Genomic DNA, 18818 nt, shown 5'->3' with positions numbered 1-18818 from the left:
CTCGATCAAGATTGACACATAGATAACTTTAAAAATAATCATCTCACTGTGCAGTCAGAAAATGAAAAGTAAACACCAATCTCCATGTGAAATGAATAAGCAGCAGTTTCTCAGAAGAAAGAGCCTGACAGTTGACCTCTAGATTTGAATGCTCAGCAAATGTAACAAGATAAAGACAAACATTCATGGCGTCTTTATTGCTCATTCACCTTCTGAACTCTGCATGATTATTCCTGGGGATGCTGCTGCCCCCAACCCCCAACCACACCCCAACTTTGAGCGCCGATAAATTCACCTTTAGGCGATCATCTGCCTCCTCCATGAGGTCTAATTAAAATGAGAACCATGATAAAAGGAGACAGGACTCTGAGATCCAACACAAACGAATCCTCTCTTCCTCTGAATGGCCTTGAGAGATATGGCTATCTTTGTAGGCGTTGCAGGATCCCAGCCGTGAGCCTAAAAAGATATAGACTCATTAGTTCAAAAAGCACCCAGGCGAAATCACACATATAAAGGAGTAGAACAAGACATAATGATCCCAATAATTGCTTATGTGAGAAAATGCGTGTGCTCTTTGCTGACATCCTGCGAATATCGGTTTCCGCAATTCAATATAAATAAGATAAACATAATACGCAAAAACATAATGATACAGCAACAAATTGAGTGTTCTCTGGGTATAGCTGACTGTAAACTGATGAATTTGTCTCTGGGGAAATATCCGCTAGTTTATGGGTAGGATTAAAGTGCAGATGCGATTTTTTCAACCTGGCAAATGTGCATATATTTTCTCTGTGAAGAGATCCCTTCCACCACTCTCTCATACAGTAAGGAGGTGTTTCAGTGTTGCACACTTTCTGCAGCCATTTTTAGGTGTCACCTGCAGGCAGCGCTTAGCAACAATCTATTGTGCCTCAAAAAAGAACTCTAAAAATGAGCTTTTAGCCTACCCATTACTTAACATTTGTTGGAATTATTATCCCTCCTGTATGCTAACTTCTAATTTAGCAGCATGTGCATTGGGCATGGCCGGACTGGCCATAGCGTATGCCAATGCTTGTGCACTGGGCGTTTCCCCGGTGGGCCGCCTGAGTGGGGGCCGATTTTGGGCCCCTGGGGGACGTATTTGTTACTGGGGCCAGCAATATCGCCCCCCCTCTAACAAAATCGTCTAAAACCGGCCCCAGCAAACAGCTCGGCCGCATCGCCCCCCCCAAAAGCAGGTTAGGAAACAAGCATTGGCATATGCAAGATCTAATGGCTTTGTCAATGTTTTTTAGCTGTGTTGTACAGTAGCTTGTCCGCTTTGCAGCATGGCTGTGACTTATAAAAAAAAACTGCCACAACTCAGTCAATGCTGGCTGCTTCAATTCAATCCTTGTTAACTTTCAACCATGCTGCACAGCAGCCATGTAGCTGTACAACAAGGCTTTAAAACATTGACAAAGCCAATAGATCGCATAGGCAAGACATACGGGCTTGGCCAATGTTTGTTTATTATATTGAGGTGTAGCCACATTAGGCGGAAGCTAATGGAGTGCATCATTAATAAAATGAACTACTCAATAGGAAGATTCACAATTTTGCATCCTTCACCTATTTTGGGCTCTCTGCTTCAATCTGGGCACTCAGGGCTAATCTCTGCATATCATAGGTTCTGCTCCCCAGTCTTCACCCTCCCTCACTGGCTCTCCTCTGTCATCTCTCCAACCTCTCTGAAACTCACTCTCTCATTCTCTCTTCCTACAGCCTCAGGAGATCTCCCAATTGAACAGGTGAGATCCAGCTCGCTCTTGCATTCAACTCCTAGAGCTTTTTTTTCTTGCACCCCTCTCAGTCTCAGACTTTCTCCTCATTTCGCTGGCTTACTGTCTGTCCTCTCGGTCTCCACCTCACCACACTCGCACCCCTTCTGTCCTTTCCTTTAGCTCATCTATATTTCACTCTGTTAATGCCTACCTGCAAAACAATTTACATTTACTCCCCTTCATCGTAAGACCACATTCCTCCAATGTCCAACATACTTCCTTAACGTGAGTTATAGGTTCCTGTTCATTTCTTGAAACTATAAGTATGTCTTCATGAAACTACTTCTCAAATGTGAAACATTCCCCTTTGAAAAACTGATGTCACAGAGGCTAATCCGGAAGGCATACTTTTGAACTGGAAGAGCCCCTTGAGTGTAAAGAATGCAGTGAGTGGCATTGAATCTATGGTCAACTCCGGTTGGTTTTATGTGTAGCACAAATCCAATGTAGAGAAGCGTTTTGCTACCTCCAGCATGCTTATATTTTTAATAATATTGGGAAGTAAGTGATAATCCACTAGAATATTAGCTTTAAGGCTCTAAGGTCCACACACAATATTACATTTTGTCTGCTTTTCTTGCCAAGGCCCACTCCAATGATTCAGGTTTCTCAATTATTCCATAATTTACCACCATCGAAATTTGTTTCAGCTCGTGTCTCACATTGACTGACACTTCTCTCAGCTAATGTCACACATGTTTAACAACTTTCTTGATCTTAATATGGCGACAATACTTTTCCAATTTTTCCAGCTTACCTGTGAAGATAAAAGGAAATTGAGAAGATATTCAAAACTTATCATTTGCTTCTGTCACTAGTAATGCAGGTTACTTGCTTCTGGGATCCAAAGTCAGTCCTAGCTTCCAATGATCCCTTCAGCCAATTATATCACAGCCTTAACAGCAAAATAATTTAATGTTGTACTTCCCTTTCTTTGAATAGCCAATAATTCCAATAGTAGAATCGTCTAATCGTTGTCCAATTATAGCAGATTCTTTCAAGTCTTCAAGACTCAACACGTTTCTAAACTTCTCCTTACAAATATTTCTTTGTTATTATTTTCCCCAGAGAACCTGAATCTGCCATAAGTTTCAATTTTGTGTTCAAAATCATGAACACACATTTGGATGAACCTTTAACCTCCAAATGTTTCTCACATTTACTAAAATCCTTTGTAGGCAATACAATTCTTTTGCCATCTCTAGTTTCACTATTACACTTACACATGCCTTTTCATTCTTGGCAGTTCTTAACATAAAACTCTTTGCTGTATGTATTGCCATGATCTGTTTAACATGCTTACACACTTGAGCACAATTTCCAGTGAGACCACATAGCTTGCATTTTTTGCCCATTGCAGGATATTGACCAAATGAGGCGACATGACTTGAGCTTCCATACCTATAACAAACCACAGATTTCTCTGGCTTTTTATAGTGAGAAGAATCACTCTGCGCTCTTTTTATGTGCACAAACAACATCCCTTTCTTGGATTAATCTAATGCGTTAGTTAAAGCATCTTGTAATCTTCTACCATGCATTCATCATCCTCCAACTCTTCCTTCAATGGTAAATGTGATCAGCAATCAGCAGCACAATTATTCCACCAGCAATTTCACAAGAAAGGTGGAAGAAGACGAGGGAGCGAAGGCATCCGAAAAGAAGATCACAGCATTAAAAAACATCTTTTCTTTTTCTTACTGTGTTGTAATTGCATTGAGTAGACCACCTCTGAATTTGGTAATCATTCATTCAAAACAGCACATTTATTGGTCAGTCGTTCTGAAATCATGTTTGAAGTCAACGGAGAAACCTGCAGCCCTGTGGCCATAAGGCACAAGTTAGTAACAACATGAAATTCTGATTTCTGATATGGTCATAAATACAGGGACCAAGCCGCAAATTACACATAAGTTCGTTCTTTGTAAATTCCACCTTGGATTGCTTGAAATATAAAAGCCTGCAGACATTAGCAGGTGCACAGTTTTTAGTCTTGCCCCTTTATTTATATGTCAAGGAGAAAGTACTGGTTTCTTAAACCAGGTGATTTATGAGAAATAAGCTACACAATTCCTAATGCTGCACGTCATAGAGAATTGACATTGTAGCACATCATCAATGAAGTGCCAAAAAAGGGAAAAAATGACTTCATGGATTTATGCATTAGAGTACGATCAGGAGGGAAATCAATATTTATGAAAAAAAAAATGAAAAATGGCTGGAAAAAAGCCAAGGCTCATTTGGCATTTGCTACAACGAACACCTGACAGAAGAAATAGACATGTTTTTTTAACAAATAAAATAAAAAACAGATTTCCTTGGTACAGCACGGAAAGGAGAGTCAAAAGATTTTCAGTCTTCCCCCATGGAGTTTGCTTTAAGTGCCATCACAGAAAAGCATTCTCTTTGGACAGGTCCTTAGAATGATTATAATCTGCTCACTGGGGGATGCGGAAAGTATTGACAGACTTCAAAATTAAAAGCTGCTTAGCAGCAAGTGCTATTAGGAAAAAAAACAAAATCTGCAGTTTCCCAGCAACAGAATTGATTGATGTAAAGGAGAATGAGGAAATGTGAAATAGCTAACTTATTAACCTTTCTATATTGTTTTAATTATTTGTTAAATGATGCTCTATGTATACCTAAAAGTGTGTGTAAATCCGTAGGCATCATGGGACTCACCCTGGATAGCCCTGTTAGGCTGCAAAGATTTTTTTGCAATCTTCATGAAGTTATATTTAAAACTTACCAAATATTGAAAGTTTTTTTTCTTTTCTGCTTCCCCATAACAATTAGAACTTTTACAGCAATATATATGTGGCTCTTGTGCATTTGAAACTAACAAAATTGTTAGGATCTTAATTTCAAAGGCATTCTCATAGGCTGATATAAACACATTTTGCACTGGGTTTGCATCATAAAAGTGACATAAACATGTGCAAAATATGTTTTATTTACCTTAAAGTGGCCTGAAAGCCCTTTTTTGGGTTACACTGCGTCAAGGGAGTGTTACATGGTTTGAACCATGGCCGTTTGTGTGCAACCACACATGGTTTTTGATGCAAATATCTATCTACTAACCATAGTAGGTGGGGTTTTGCACCAAAAGCAGATGTTAAAATGGAGAAATGCTTTTATTTCTCTTGACTTTGCCTACTTTGCATGTGAGCTGCCCTGTACAGCAAACTCTGTGTGAAAAGTTTTAAAGTTAGTATAGGCATAGTATTTTATACTGGAAGGGTACACTTCCAGTACGAAACCTATCCTAGAGTCACGCAGACACCTTTGCACTACGGTGCAAATGTGTGTATGTGTGGTGCTTAGGCAGTCCGATTGTGCTCCAGAGCTAGGGGGAGAGCAGGCTAGTACCATTTCTTAGTAGTTATGGTTCTTTTCTGCTCTCTCCCTATACCACAATTTAACACAGCTCCTTTGGGCGTTGTGTTGTTTGACAGCTTTGAAAATCTGCGCCTACATACCAATTACATGTACAAATGTCTTGGTACTGCAATACCATTCCCAGGTTTGATATTACAAAACCTGAATTTTCACTTGTACCTAAGTTTATACATGCATACTATTACCAAATGATGGTGTACTATTACTCATGTGGAAATAATATTCAGGGGACTGGGAGCTGGTATCCACTGCAGGGAATGCATGAAAAGTTTTTAAAAAACTCGCAAATTTCTTCAAAACCGATCCTCACCCTGGAGATGGCAAAAGATTTACTTGTATCTAGAGCAGGAGTGATTCCCTTTGCATGGCAGGAATATGCTAGGAACCCCAGAATTGGTGGGAGTATAAGACTGGCTATACGAGCACGCAAAACGATGGAAAACCCATGAGTATGATAAATCAGCTTTGTTAACATTACTATGGAAATTAGCATATTGTTTTTAAAACACATTGTATTGTCACTGCATAAAAGGGTATGTTATATGTATATTGATTTTTAATTAATTACTATCTGCATGTTTAATTACTTTATATTTGTTGATGAATTATGTTTGGTACTTTTATGAATTTTAAGGAATTCGAATAAAGGTCTTTTGAACTTGAACTTGAACTTGGTGGGAGTATAAGAGGAGGGACTTCACATGAAGATAGAAGCATTATTGAACAGCTTTGAGAATTCTCCTTTAAAATTAAACATAATATGGATGAAGGTGAAGGTGAATTGGGAAACCTTTGTGTAAGTCAACAATTGGGAGCTTTGCAAACTACTCTGGCAGGAAAACAAATTGTACACCCCCACAACAGCTAATTGTCTTCCTCTCAATAAAGTACTAATGATGTGTTGAAAGACTATTAAATGCAAAAATTGTTCACCATCAAAAAGTGTATCTCATAGCGTGCTTGCCTCTTCTTGCTTTGTCAGTTTCATTTTGTTTAAAATATTTTCGATCCGGTACCTTCAACGTTTTTCCAATCATATTGGTTCAGTCATTTCATCTGCACACCTCTTTCATTTTTGATTCCATTGTATTTCATTTGGCGAATCCTAAAGTTGGGATTTAAGAGCTATTAGTGTGATTAATGTGAAGAATTTACAAAAATAGTATGTGTAAATGCCTACAATATATTATACCAGATATGCCAGACTTCAGTCACATGCCCCACTGTTAACCCTTCCACATGTCTGTGATTCTTACAGCCCATGCAACTTCTTTCAGCGGCTCAGGGAGAGGACAATTAGAAAGGGAGTTTAAGTAGTGTAAATGAAAAAGAGCCAGACAGAGAGAAAACGCACAGCAGGATGTGTTCCGAATACACATTTCCTTAGATGACACGTGTAGCAGTCCTGGATGTAGGTGTAGTGATTTGCCAGAGCAGGGTGAAAACGAGGGTCAGAGTATTCCTTGGGTAGAAAACGCAATGAAACATGAGCTAAGCATGGGAGGAAGAAGAAGATAATCTGATGTGACGGAAGGGGGAAGCTAGCGATTGTTACCCTCCATGTAGCGGAAGGAATATTAGCTGCCATTAGTGAGTGGTCAAGCAGTTTGCATCACTGGCACCAACAAGCTGGCATGCTGTTCATTTAAAGGAACCAGCACTTATGTATCTTTTCTCATTTTGTGAGACAATTTGACTTGAGGTGGTGTCTATCAGGACTCTACCTACCAACTTGCTATTGCAAGCCTGTTGGTGTACACTGCCAAGTATCTTCCTTTTGTGTCAGGTGGTGACTTCCTTCAAAGTAAAAAGCCACAGTCCAGCAAAAAAATTATATGCTGATCTATGTTGAGTAGCTAACAAATCATTGCCTGCGATTCCAGCCCTGTGTATACCTGCTGTTAATGACCCCTCACAAACCTGGGGACTGATTAACCCTGGTCGGAGTTCGCTGAGTCACCCTACGTGGAATCCGCAAAGTCGCAGGAAAACTCAGTGAGCTACGGGGAGTTCCTCAAGCAGGCGGAGTTGCTCTTTCCGCCCGTTGGCGATGCGTTTTTGCCATTCAGGAATGCGTATTGCGTGTTCCGGGACGCTTATTGCGTGCTTAGGAGGAAATATTGTGCAAACTACACCACGCGGTCGCCAATGGGCGCGGCCATCTTGTTTTCACTGTTTACTATGTTCTGGGCCTGTTTATCTATCCTCTCTATATCTTCGCAATCCTTTGTTTCTAGAAAATTTTTCTGATCTTTTTCATTTATTATCTATCCCTTGCTAATCCTGATTGTATATTTTTCCTATTTTATTTGTGCCTTTTAGTGAGGTTTTTCACTCTTTTTCTATTACTTGCTTTTTTTATTTCTTTTACTTACTTTCTTACTTCCTACAAGTTAATCTGACTTAGGAAGGGTCAATGTTATTGCAATTGCCGTTTCCTCTCTAAAAATATTTTTAGAGCAATATATGTATTTATTTAACCATAATAATTGTTTGTCTCTTTAATTATGTCTTACATGATCAGCCTCCAGGGGCAAGAAAAAGTCTGGGTCTGCTGGCAGTGCTGAGGCGGGTGCAGGAGCTGGAAGGGTACTCCCATGAGCAGCAGGAAGCGGCCTCAGGCGTAGATGGCTCTGCTGCTGGCCCCAGTAAGTCCTCCTGGTGTTGTTATACATTAATATTATCCCTAACTTTTACTGCTCTATTATTATTTTCATTTCCTACTTTTAATTCTTCCAAATTACTCTTCAATTTATCTGTTTTAAAGTCGCATTTTTGCTCAGTTACCTACTACTAAATACTACTAACATTGTTTCTAGTGTCTGTTTTTTTATTTACCTCAAATCAAACTGCATCTGACTAACCTCTGCTCTGACTCTATATCAGTCTCTCTGTAGATTGCTTTCTTATGGGTTTTACTCAGCTTTCCCTCTCCACTTATATGTGAATTTCCTAGTACTGGCACTGAACCCATTGGTCCTAGGCTACTACTAGTACTAGTAGTAGTAAGGAGTCCTTACTACTACTAGTACTAGTAGCACTAATCTGCTGTGCAGATTGCATGCCCAAGTAAAAGGTATTCTACGCAGGTTTGTGAGATGAGAAGGCTTTAGTTTCTTTTAATTTATTTATCATGCTCAATCAGTAAATGGTGGTCATTCAAGTTGGACACCCTAAAGTGGTATATGTAACTTGTTCTAATATAGGCCTAGTACTTTTTTTATTAGCAGTAGTTGATGGTGAACACTGAGCAACTGATTACTGTGGGCCATGGCTGGAAGGAAGTAGGTGGAGTAGGAGGACGGCACCATGATTTTTCAACTAAGAGAGATCTCATGTCCGCCAAGTTGGCCACTGTTTCTTCTTTAAAAAACAATTAGATGCACCATTAGCTCTAGTGACTGAGTCTAGTCCTTTGGCCTGTCCTCTACTTGAGAGGCTTTTCAAAAATTGCCACCAACAAAATGCCCAACTGGATATTATTTTTGACAGGACAATACTGTCTACTCCACTATACTATCCAAATTGTAGCTAGTGATGAGTGTGGTGTTTGTATTATTATTATGTATTATCAATCTTGCTAATGTAAAATATAAATAGGGGAGGTGTATATGACATCTAAAAACAATTGAAATGTTTTTTGTCAGCGTACCCACCACCAGTTCCGGGGCCAACAGTGAGGGCCATGCCACTCCGAAGGGAGTGGATTTCGCAGCTGCAAAGGTGAGCCAGCAGTAGTGGCAGGCAATGGTAAGTCATATTCCTTACTTATTGAAAATGATGAATACAGTTGCTGCTCGGGTGTACACTCAGTGGTACACTGTACTTCTGCTGAGACTGAATAGTTGTGAACAATGAACAGAGTATGTCCGTAATGGAAAAATATATAATTGTGTAGTACAGCTCTCCCACATGCAGACAGTAGTAAAGTAACATGAGTCTGCGTCACAAGTATGTCTGTCTAGGGCACAAGCTGACTGAGCTGGCTTGCCTACGAGATTAATTGTGCTAAACAAGAGAGAGAAGAAGAATACTTCTACTCTACTCCATAGTGCCTAGTGCCTGAAAGTTTAATCATCATCACATCCAAATCTTAAGGGCAAAGGAAGTGAGGAGGATACCACACCTGCTATGGCTACTGGGCCACTATATAGCTACTCCTTCTCAACCCAACAGGCAGGAGTTAGCAGCCAGGGTCCGGCAAAGGAAGCTGGAGGCCATCCGGGATGAATATCACCGGCTGGTTGGCCTGGTGGAGGTGAAGGAGGAGGCGGCAGCTGCAGCTTCTTCCTCCAATGCCCGAGCCCTAACCAGCCCCCCATGCCTCCGGCAGTACGGTGCCATGTTATGGCAGCCCCCCGCCGCCCATACAGTTCATCAACATCATCCACTGCTACCCATCCCTGTTGTTCCTGCAGGAACTTTTGGCGCCGCATGCTCCTTTTTAAATCTTTTTTTGGTGGGTGGAATGTTGGGAGCTGGGGAAACTTGGGGTTTACTTTTCTTGAACTTCGACATGGACATTGACAATCATGGATGGATATTTATTTAATTTACCACACTTTGGTTGGGGTTAAGGCGAGGGCTGGGTCAGGTGTTGTGGGTTTTTCTTCTTCTTGTTTATATTTGTTAGGGTAATACATTATTTATAGTTTTACAATACATATGATGCAAATCTTTTCTGGTGGGGTTCCTCTTTTACGTCACCTTGTTTTTCCTCCATTTGCTGTAGGGCCGCAATCAATTTGTGAAATCTGCCAATAGTGTAACAAACCGACAGATAGATGCAGTACCCTCACTTGTCCTACTACTGTCAGTCTCTCCTCATAGTCTATGCATTCTGCAACTAAAACCCCTTTGTAGTATGTACTCGGAAGGATGTGGGTGTGTGAATTCATTAATTTCCATAGTATAGACATTATTTACTCTCCCATACTTCTTCTCTTACTAGTAATTGATGCTTATTAAGCGAAGTGATGGCTGCATGGTGAATTGGTTTGGTGTACTAAGGTGCCATGGTGGGTGGCCATAGCAGTAGCAGACAGTTGCATTGGAATTTTTTTTTTTAAATGTCAGTCACTGAGGGAGACTAGGGAGCGAGAAGCAGAAGTACAGTAAGTATGAGGCGTGGCTAGCGGCATGGAGGAGTGAGACGTGCCTCAGCTCAGCTCCTGGCCCGCCTCTTAAATCCGACATATACTTTCACCCCAAAACGACTTTAAAAACCTGAGAGAAGGTAACCGGAGCCAGTGCGGGTACCCTGACCGCGGATCCGCCGGTTCCCCCGCAGGTCGGAGCTCGCAACCGGCCTGGAAAACATCGGAGGCTGGAGCCGCGCTGGGACGGCAAGATGGCGCCCGAGGAGAGCCGACGGACCCAGCAGTGACCAGAGCGAGGAACCGGCTTGGCGCCCCGTGAGCTTGCTGGCGGGCGGAGACGAGTGCCGGAGGAAATCGGAGACTGCATGGGCGGACGCCCGGTCATCGCTCCCCCGAACGGTGAGTGACTGCCTTGGTACGGGGAAGCCTGAGCTCGAGACCGGCAGCGCGTCCCTGGACCCCTCCTCCCCCCCAGTGACTGCAACCGCTGCGAAGGGAGCTGGAAAGTCCGTTTTTGCGGAGGGCCTCGGCCGGAGCGGACCCCCCCCGGATCTTGGGCCATGGAGGAGGCTCTTGCACATTGGACGAGCCTGAACAGCGGGGGGCCCACAGCACGTCACCTGGGTGGCAGAGGACAACATATGTTGCTTGGTGGTCTCACCCCTGGTCTTCATTGTGAGCTCACAGACAAAGTCATTACGCGTTTCGACTGGTAAAACTGTCCTTGATCACATGTAGAAAACAGCGTTACACTGAATTTATTTGTAAAAGTGTTACAGTACACCCATCAGACATAAAGAAATGACTCTCACTCTGTTTTCGTGTATAATGCATGTGGGTCCAAGAAAATAATTTTGCTTATCCTCAATAAACATTTCTAATGCTATCCGGCTATTAAAAAGTGCACGCTGTGTGTGGCTGGGCGAGCTGCGAGGAAGACACTGAGATTGACCCCCCTCACCCACCGTGCATTGCCTTTCCCGGACATTTGTACCTGACCGGTGGGGAACGATGGGGAAGAGAGACCGGCCTGCCCGAACTGCCCGACAAGAATCCATCGAGACCTATGCAATGGCGAAATCGCAGAAAGAGCGACCCCAGACTCCCCCGGAAAAGCGCACGGACATGGCTGCGCTTCTGGAGGCGATCCAGGCCTCTAGAATCGACATTAAAGACTCCAGAATGGCGTTGGAAACTAAAATAGGCGAAGTAGGATCCGAAGTGCTGCTATTGCGCCAGGACTTTCGCAACCTCACTGAGAGGGTAACCACAGTGGAATCCAGAATTGGGTAGACGGAGGACTCCGTCGCCACGCTCCGCAAAGAAATGGCGGAGCTACAGGCATCCCACAGGCAGCTGTTGTGGAGAGTAGATGACGCCGAAAATAGGGCACGAAGAAATAACCTCCGCTTTGTGGGCTTTAGAGAGGGGATTGAGTGGACTGACACGGCAGCCTTCCTCCAGGGCTGGCTGCGTACCACCTTCCCGCATGCCCAGTTCTCTACCTGCTTTGTGATCGAAAGAGCGCACCGGGCATTGCTGGCGAGGCCGCCGGAGGGGGCGAGGCCGCAGCCGATCATCGCGCGCTTCCTAAACTACGCGGATAGGGACCTCATCCTCCGTGAAGCCAGGAAGGCGGGTGAGCTGAACTTCGAAAACACGCACATCATGATCTTCCCGGACTACAGCCAAGACGTCCAGAAGCTGCGAAGGTCGTACGACTTGGTCAAGGCGAAACTCCGGAATCTGAATATATCGTATATGTTGCTCTTCCCGGCGAAATTGAAGGTGATCTTTAAAGGGAAATCGCACTTCTTCAGCCGCCCGGAGGAGGCCTGGCAATGGCTGGAAGAGAGACCCCTGTTTCGAGAGGCTGAGGAAGAGGGCCGCAGAATCCGGACAGAGCTCGCGGCAGCCAACTTTCGGAGGAACTCACCGAAGCCCAAGAGATCCCAATTTCCGCGAATGCGGAGAGGCTCACACCCGTCAGGATGACGGAGGATTGCTGGACTGTGACGCGTCCTCTGCTGTTACCGACCAACGGGAGACCGGATCCAGTGGTCGGGCCCTTCGGCTCTCAACGGACGAGGGAGGACTGGACAACGGAACATTATCGGAGATGGAGGAAGCGACGGACCGCTCGACGCACCCTCTGGAGGTGTTGATACAGGAGATGGAGCAGGGGGCGACAGGTGGAACACAGGAACAAGACATTGACACGCAGGACTCGCAGTCGTGAAGTGGTTTGGGACTTACATTTGTGTTGGCGGCGGGCTGCTGCTGACGCCACGCAAGTTCTTCGTACTTTCTTTCTCTTCTTTTCATTCTATGGACTCAGTTGGGGCTTTTGGGATGCGGTTGTGAGACATGTGGTCTGATTTGCTCCAGATACGACAGGCCTCGGGGCACGACGCACCCACGAAGCTGGCAGCCCCTGTGGAACTCACGTTTTGAGCCCTGGGGCTAGTTTGATAGCTGTCCTATTGGGTGGGCAACAGACCTTTTACTACCTGAAAGTCCTAGGGGCGCATGGTTTCTTGGAAGGACTGACTACTGTTTAAGTTGGGGAGGGATGTGCGGGAGGGCGACTGACCTGCTCCCATTGATAGTTTCGTCCCTTGTTGGGGCACAGCTGGAAGGGGAGGGAGGTGGGGTGGGGGTGGGAGGGGAACGTTGGTGTTGTTATTACCTCATGTTGGGGTGTTGGGAAGTTGGGGAGGGAGGGGGACAGATGTGCGTGAAGCAGCGAGTTCGAGAAAGTTTACCCTTGCTACTACCCTGGCCCTGGGGTCCGGTACTCGATGGTCCTCGTGAAGTGCAATGGCATGTACACTAGATGAACCAAGCCGAGATGGCGCCGGGGTTAAGGCGCTAACCTGGAATGTGAATGGCCTGGGTTCCAAAATTAAGAGGAGCCTGGTTACTACCTATATTAAGCGCGTAGCACCCGACATCATTTTCCTTCAGGAAACACATTTGAGGGGGAACCGCTGTGCTTTTCTGGCACGCGGACAATACATAGTCCTGGCGCACGCTGGATACACCATGGACTCACAGGGCACAGCAATACTCATTAGGAAAACGACACCCTTCACAGTGACACGCACATGGTTGGACCCACAGGGCACATTTGCCGGGGTGCAGGGGACTTGGAGGAAGCGCAGGTACACGCTGTTGTCAGTCTATGCTCCACCCAAATTGCAAACACGAACGATGCAGGAGATCACGAACATGCTACTAGATACGGCTGACACGGTACAGATTATGGGTGGGGATTTCAATGACGTGATGTCCACGACACGCGATAGATCTGGGAACCCTCACACAGTGGCTGCAGAGACTGCTTTGGCGCGTAGAATGGACACGATCGGTCTCACCGATGTATGGCGGTGGCTTCATCCTGCGCAGTAAGCTTACTCCTTTTACTCTGGGGCCCACAAAGTCTTCTCTAGACTAGATTATATATTCACTTCGAGACAGGAACTCTCGGCGGGGGACTCGGCAGAGTACAGGGCGAGGGGTATCTCGGACCATTCCCCGCTGTTCGTACACATAGGGCGGGAAGGGGGAGAGGACAGGCACTGTGGCATATGTCGCCATGGGATATACAAACTCCTGAGATTCTAGGGGGCATTAGAGCGGATATCAGAGTCTTTGTGGCGGAAAACGAGGGATTGGTGCAGTCCGGGGTTACACTATGGGAAGCCATGAAAACCGTGTTGAGGGACCGCTTCCAATCCAGGGTAGGGGAGGCCAGAAGGAAACACGCTGAGGCAATAGCGAAAGAGGAGGCAAACATCTTGACCCAAGAGGCCGAATACCACAGAACGAAGGGGGAGGTACATCTCAGAATACTGCTAGACACTCAAAGGTTGTACAGGGAACTAATCACGGACGAAGCGCGTACACAGGCGCTGGCTACCCTACATCGCCTGAATGATGTCAGCGACAAATCCGGGAAACTCATGGCATGGCTGAGCAGGCGGGAGCGAGCGGCCAGGTGGGTGGATTGGATTGAGCTCCCTGGTAAGGCGCGGGCGTCCTCGGATGACACTATAGCAGAGGCCTTTGCGACCTATTTCGAAGACTTCTACAGGGCTAGAGACCTAGGGGACCGCGAGGTGGTGCAGTCGTTCCTGGGTAACATGGAAGTTCCGCAGTTGACCCCGAAGATAGCGAGGCTTTGGAAGCCGACCTGTCCTTGGATGAAATCGCGGAGGCGATGGCTGCCCTGAAACCGGGGAAATCCCCGGGACCTAATGGTTTCCCGGCGGAGTTTTTCAAGCGGACGGGGGACCTCCTTTCACGCCACTTGAAGTCGCTATATGCGGATGCGTTTGACTCCGGGAGTCTCCCGCCGGACCTGGCCCTAGCTACCATAATCCCGATCCACAAGGAGGGCAAGCCCAGAGGGGACTGTTCCTCCTACCGCCCAATCTCCCTTCTGAACATTGAGACTAAAATCCTGGCCACTATTCTGGCAAGGCGCCTACGACGGGTCATAACGGACCTAGTACACCCAGACCAGTCCGGGTTCCTGCCGGACAGGGCCACTAAACTCAACCTGCGGCGCACCCACAACTGGCTCCAGGAAGTCTGTGACAGAAGTGAGCCACACTGGTTCCTCTCCTTGGACGCAGAGAAGGCATTCGATGCGGTCCACTGGCCCTTCCTAATGGGAACCCTTGAACGTTTTGGGTTTGGGCCCAAGTTCCAGCATTGGGTGCGACTTCTATACTCGAACCCTAGGGCTAGAGTGCGAATTAATGGGCGAATGTCGAGAGAGTTCGCGATAGAGCGGGGGACACGCCAGGGGTGCCCGCTATCCCCACTCCTCTTTACCCTCACGATTGAGATCCTTGCGATCCGTATCCGGCATAACCGAGATGTGACTGGCTTTCACTGGGGGGAATTGGCCACTGAACAGGAGAAGATCTCCCTGTACCCCGATGATGTGCTGTTGTACGTGACAGACCCGGCTAGGACAATACCGGCCTTATTCAAGGAACTAGGCGACTTTGGGGCAGTGGCCGGACACACTATAAACTGGCATAAGTCGATCCTCTACGACCCACAAGGTGCACCGCGGGGGGAGTGCCTGCCTGAGCTACTCATCCACACCACAGAAGGCTTCCGGTACTTGGGGGTCTTTATCACCCGAGATAGGCGGCGCTCCTACGCAGACAATGTCGACAGGGTGTTGGTGGCAGCAAAGGCGGAGATGGATAGATGGAGACCGCTCCCGCTCACCATTTTAGGCAGGGCCGCCCTGTATAAAATGATCCTGTTACCGAAGTTTTTATATGCCCTCCAAAATGAGTACTATCCCTTGCCGGCTATGACAGTGCGGAAAATTCATGCTGATCTCCGCTCTTTCTTGTGGCTGGGGAAACAGTCCCGGGTGGCACTCACGACTCTGCAGCGCCACCAATATAGTGGGGGAATCTCGCTACCTAATCTGGAGGCCTACTACTGGGCAGAACACCTTACCCCGATCAATGATTGGATACACGCCCCGGCTGATCACCCCACTTATGCACTAGAGAGATCCAAATGGGGCAATAAGACGGTGCTACACTTCTTATATGGGGGGGGAGGGGGCCGCCAGCTCCTCCCTGCGACTAAGATTACCTTGTCGGCGTGGCGCAGAGCGACGGTTAGAATGGGCTGGCATGAAAGGCCCACCCGCCAAACACCCCTATGGTCATGTGGGTGGCTGGCTGAGCTGAACAAACTACGGGGATTTCAAAGGTGGGACGATATCGGCATCTCCACAGTAGGGGATGTCATAGCAAGGGGGGAACTTAAAACCTTCCAGGCGCTGCAGCAGGACTTTGGCCTCCAGAAAACCCAATACTATAAATACCTACAGTTGCGACATGCGTGGGGGGCACAAAACATATCTCTCACAGACATACCCCAGTTTGCACCACTCAAGGGCCGCCTACTGCAGGAACGGATACAGAGGGGGGCAGTATCTATGACATACAAAACACTGACAAATAACATGTTGGGTGATTTACAGGCTCTCAGGGGGAGGTGGGAGGCAGATGTGGGCACGCTGGAGAACCTGGATTGGGAACTCATACTCATGCACCCGCGAGAAGTGGCCAAAAAATCGAGGCTTCGCCTCATACAGTTTAAGGTCCTTCATCGGGCCTACTTTGACAGAGTGAGGCTCTTCCGGATGGGGAGGGTTGCCGACACCTCTTGCTTACGATGCCAGCACCAAACAGGAGATTTCTTCCACATCATTTGGGGGTGCACTGTGATACAGGAATATTGGGACGAGGTCTTCAGTGAATTGAGTGCGATACTGGAGGTGGAGATACCTAAGGACCCCAAACTGGCGCTTTTGGGCATGTCAACGGAGGTGGACATCACACGGCACCTACTCATTTTTCTGCTGTTGGCTTTGGTAGTCGCAAAAAGAGACATAGCAAGATTGTGGGGGGCGCCTGGGAAACCCAACCTGGAGGACTGGAGAAGGGGTTTAGATATGTATATGGCAGCTGAACAAATTACCTATAAAGCTAGAGGGTGCCCACGAAAATTTCGAAAAATATGGGCTAAGTGGAGGCACTACCATGGATTGGAGTAGGAAGTTGAGACCGATCAGGGAGGAGGGCGGGTGGTAGGGTGGATCACCGGGGTGGTACTTTTGTCGCTGATTCCAGCATAGTTGCTCCCGGAGGGTTCGGGCCATGGGATTGCTTATATTCAATGTCGCACAACTTAGAGGGCAGAGGGAGACTCGGGGGTCGGGGGGGTGGTAGAGAAGGGTGTCACGCTGCTTGGGGGGGGAAGTGGAGGGCGGGAAGGGGGGCTTCGAGAAGAGGTCTCTCAGTTAATGACTTTACTTGCAGTTGAGGGGGGTGGGGGGAGTTTGGGGTGAAAATGACAAATGGGTTCATCATGATGAATCTTATGTAACTGGCTATTAAAAAAGTTGCGTAATGATGGGAAGAGCGGAATGTTGACGCTCCCCCGCGATGTCTCGTTTCTTGTACTTATGATTCGCCTGATGCAACAATAAAAAGAATTTAAAAAAAAAAAAAGAAGTACAGTAAGTAGAAGTACACAAGAAGAAGACTGCTAAACAAGAAACCAGATGATGAATGATAAACAATGCTAAAGTAAAATAAAACATAAGGGTGGCAGGGATAGCCTAGTACAGGTTACAACAAACTGAAGTTGACTTGACCTATGAAGTGGACACGCGTAACCTTTAGTGGTGGAAGGAGGATAAATCGAAGACGGCAATGAATAATTAATAATGGGTTAATTATGTTGCTCTGGAAAAAAAAATAGAATAGCAAATACTACTGAGCATGGGTGGGCAATCTAATCTGTTGCCAGTGTGGCCTATATATATATTCATATATATAAACTTAGAGCAGAAGAAGATCCTCACCCTGCCTTGAGTTAGTGTTGCTTTCACCACATACGCCCCAGCAAGTGTAGGATCAATTATTGATGTAAATTTAATTTAGTTACACCTCAATATAAATCACACTGCCCAGTGGAAGAGGGTTAGGGTTTAGTGAATGGTTGGGAAGGGGTTTTTGAGGGAAATGTTTGACAAAGACAGACACTACAAATGGGCAACACACAATCTTGGCAGGCGACCATCATAAATCTGTTAAGGGAGAAAAAGGAAATGCATGCATGATGATGACTTGATGGTTGATGGTTAATGATGAGTAGTACTAGACTAGTAGTACAGGGCAGCAGTCAGTGGCTGCTCGCTGAGGGAATGCTGCGGTAGTGGGGCGAGGAAGGGGAAGGGTGGGGGTAGTGGACTTCTACATATGGCAGAATGGAGTAAACTAAGTAAATAAATAAAAAAACAATTTACCTTGCGTGCACTGCTTCGCCAAGTTAGCGATGCAGCGTGCGCAAGGTAAATTGTTTATTTTCTTTGTTTACTCCATTCCGCCATATGTCGGAGTCAACTACCCCCCACCCCAACCCGCCTCACCACCCGCAGCACTCCCTAGGCGAGCCACCACTGGCAGCAGTATATTATTAATTATTATTATTATGCAATTGCCTTGACTGTCTGCCTCCAGAGAGACCCAAATTACATACATTTTATGTTCTGTTATACCGGGCTTCCTTCCTTTTAAGCTAGCAAAGAAAATGATAAAAATAGCTGTAGGATTCAAATATATAAGCAAACAACAACACACACAGTCATGATGATTGAAGAGAAAGAAATGTATCAAATTAAAAGATGATGATACTAAGTTACTATGTTATGGTCAAATTGGGGAGTTGCATCTCAGCATTACTCTTGGTCCTTCCTTCCATGGACCCTCCGTCCGTCAATCTTGGGTGCCACTGCCTGCTTGGTGGATGCAGATTGGTAAGGTAAGTGTGAGTTGTTTTTCCCAGTATAGCAGATGGTAAAGGCAGGCCTGTAAGTATAGATGGAAAAACAAAAGTGATATTGAAAAATCAAGGAGAAAAGTAAAGGTAAATGGCATAATTTAAGGAGCAGTGCAAC

The sequence above is a fragment of the Lissotriton vulgaris genome, chromosome 3_1 (genome assembly GCF_964263255.1).
Source record: "Lissotriton vulgaris chromosome 3_1, aLisVul1.2, whole genome shotgun sequence".
NCBI lineage: Eukaryota > Metazoa > Chordata > Amphibia > Caudata > Salamandridae > Lissotriton > Lissotriton vulgaris.
The sequence above is the reverse complement of the archived record's forward strand: the minus strand, read 5'-3'. Positions refer to the sequence as shown.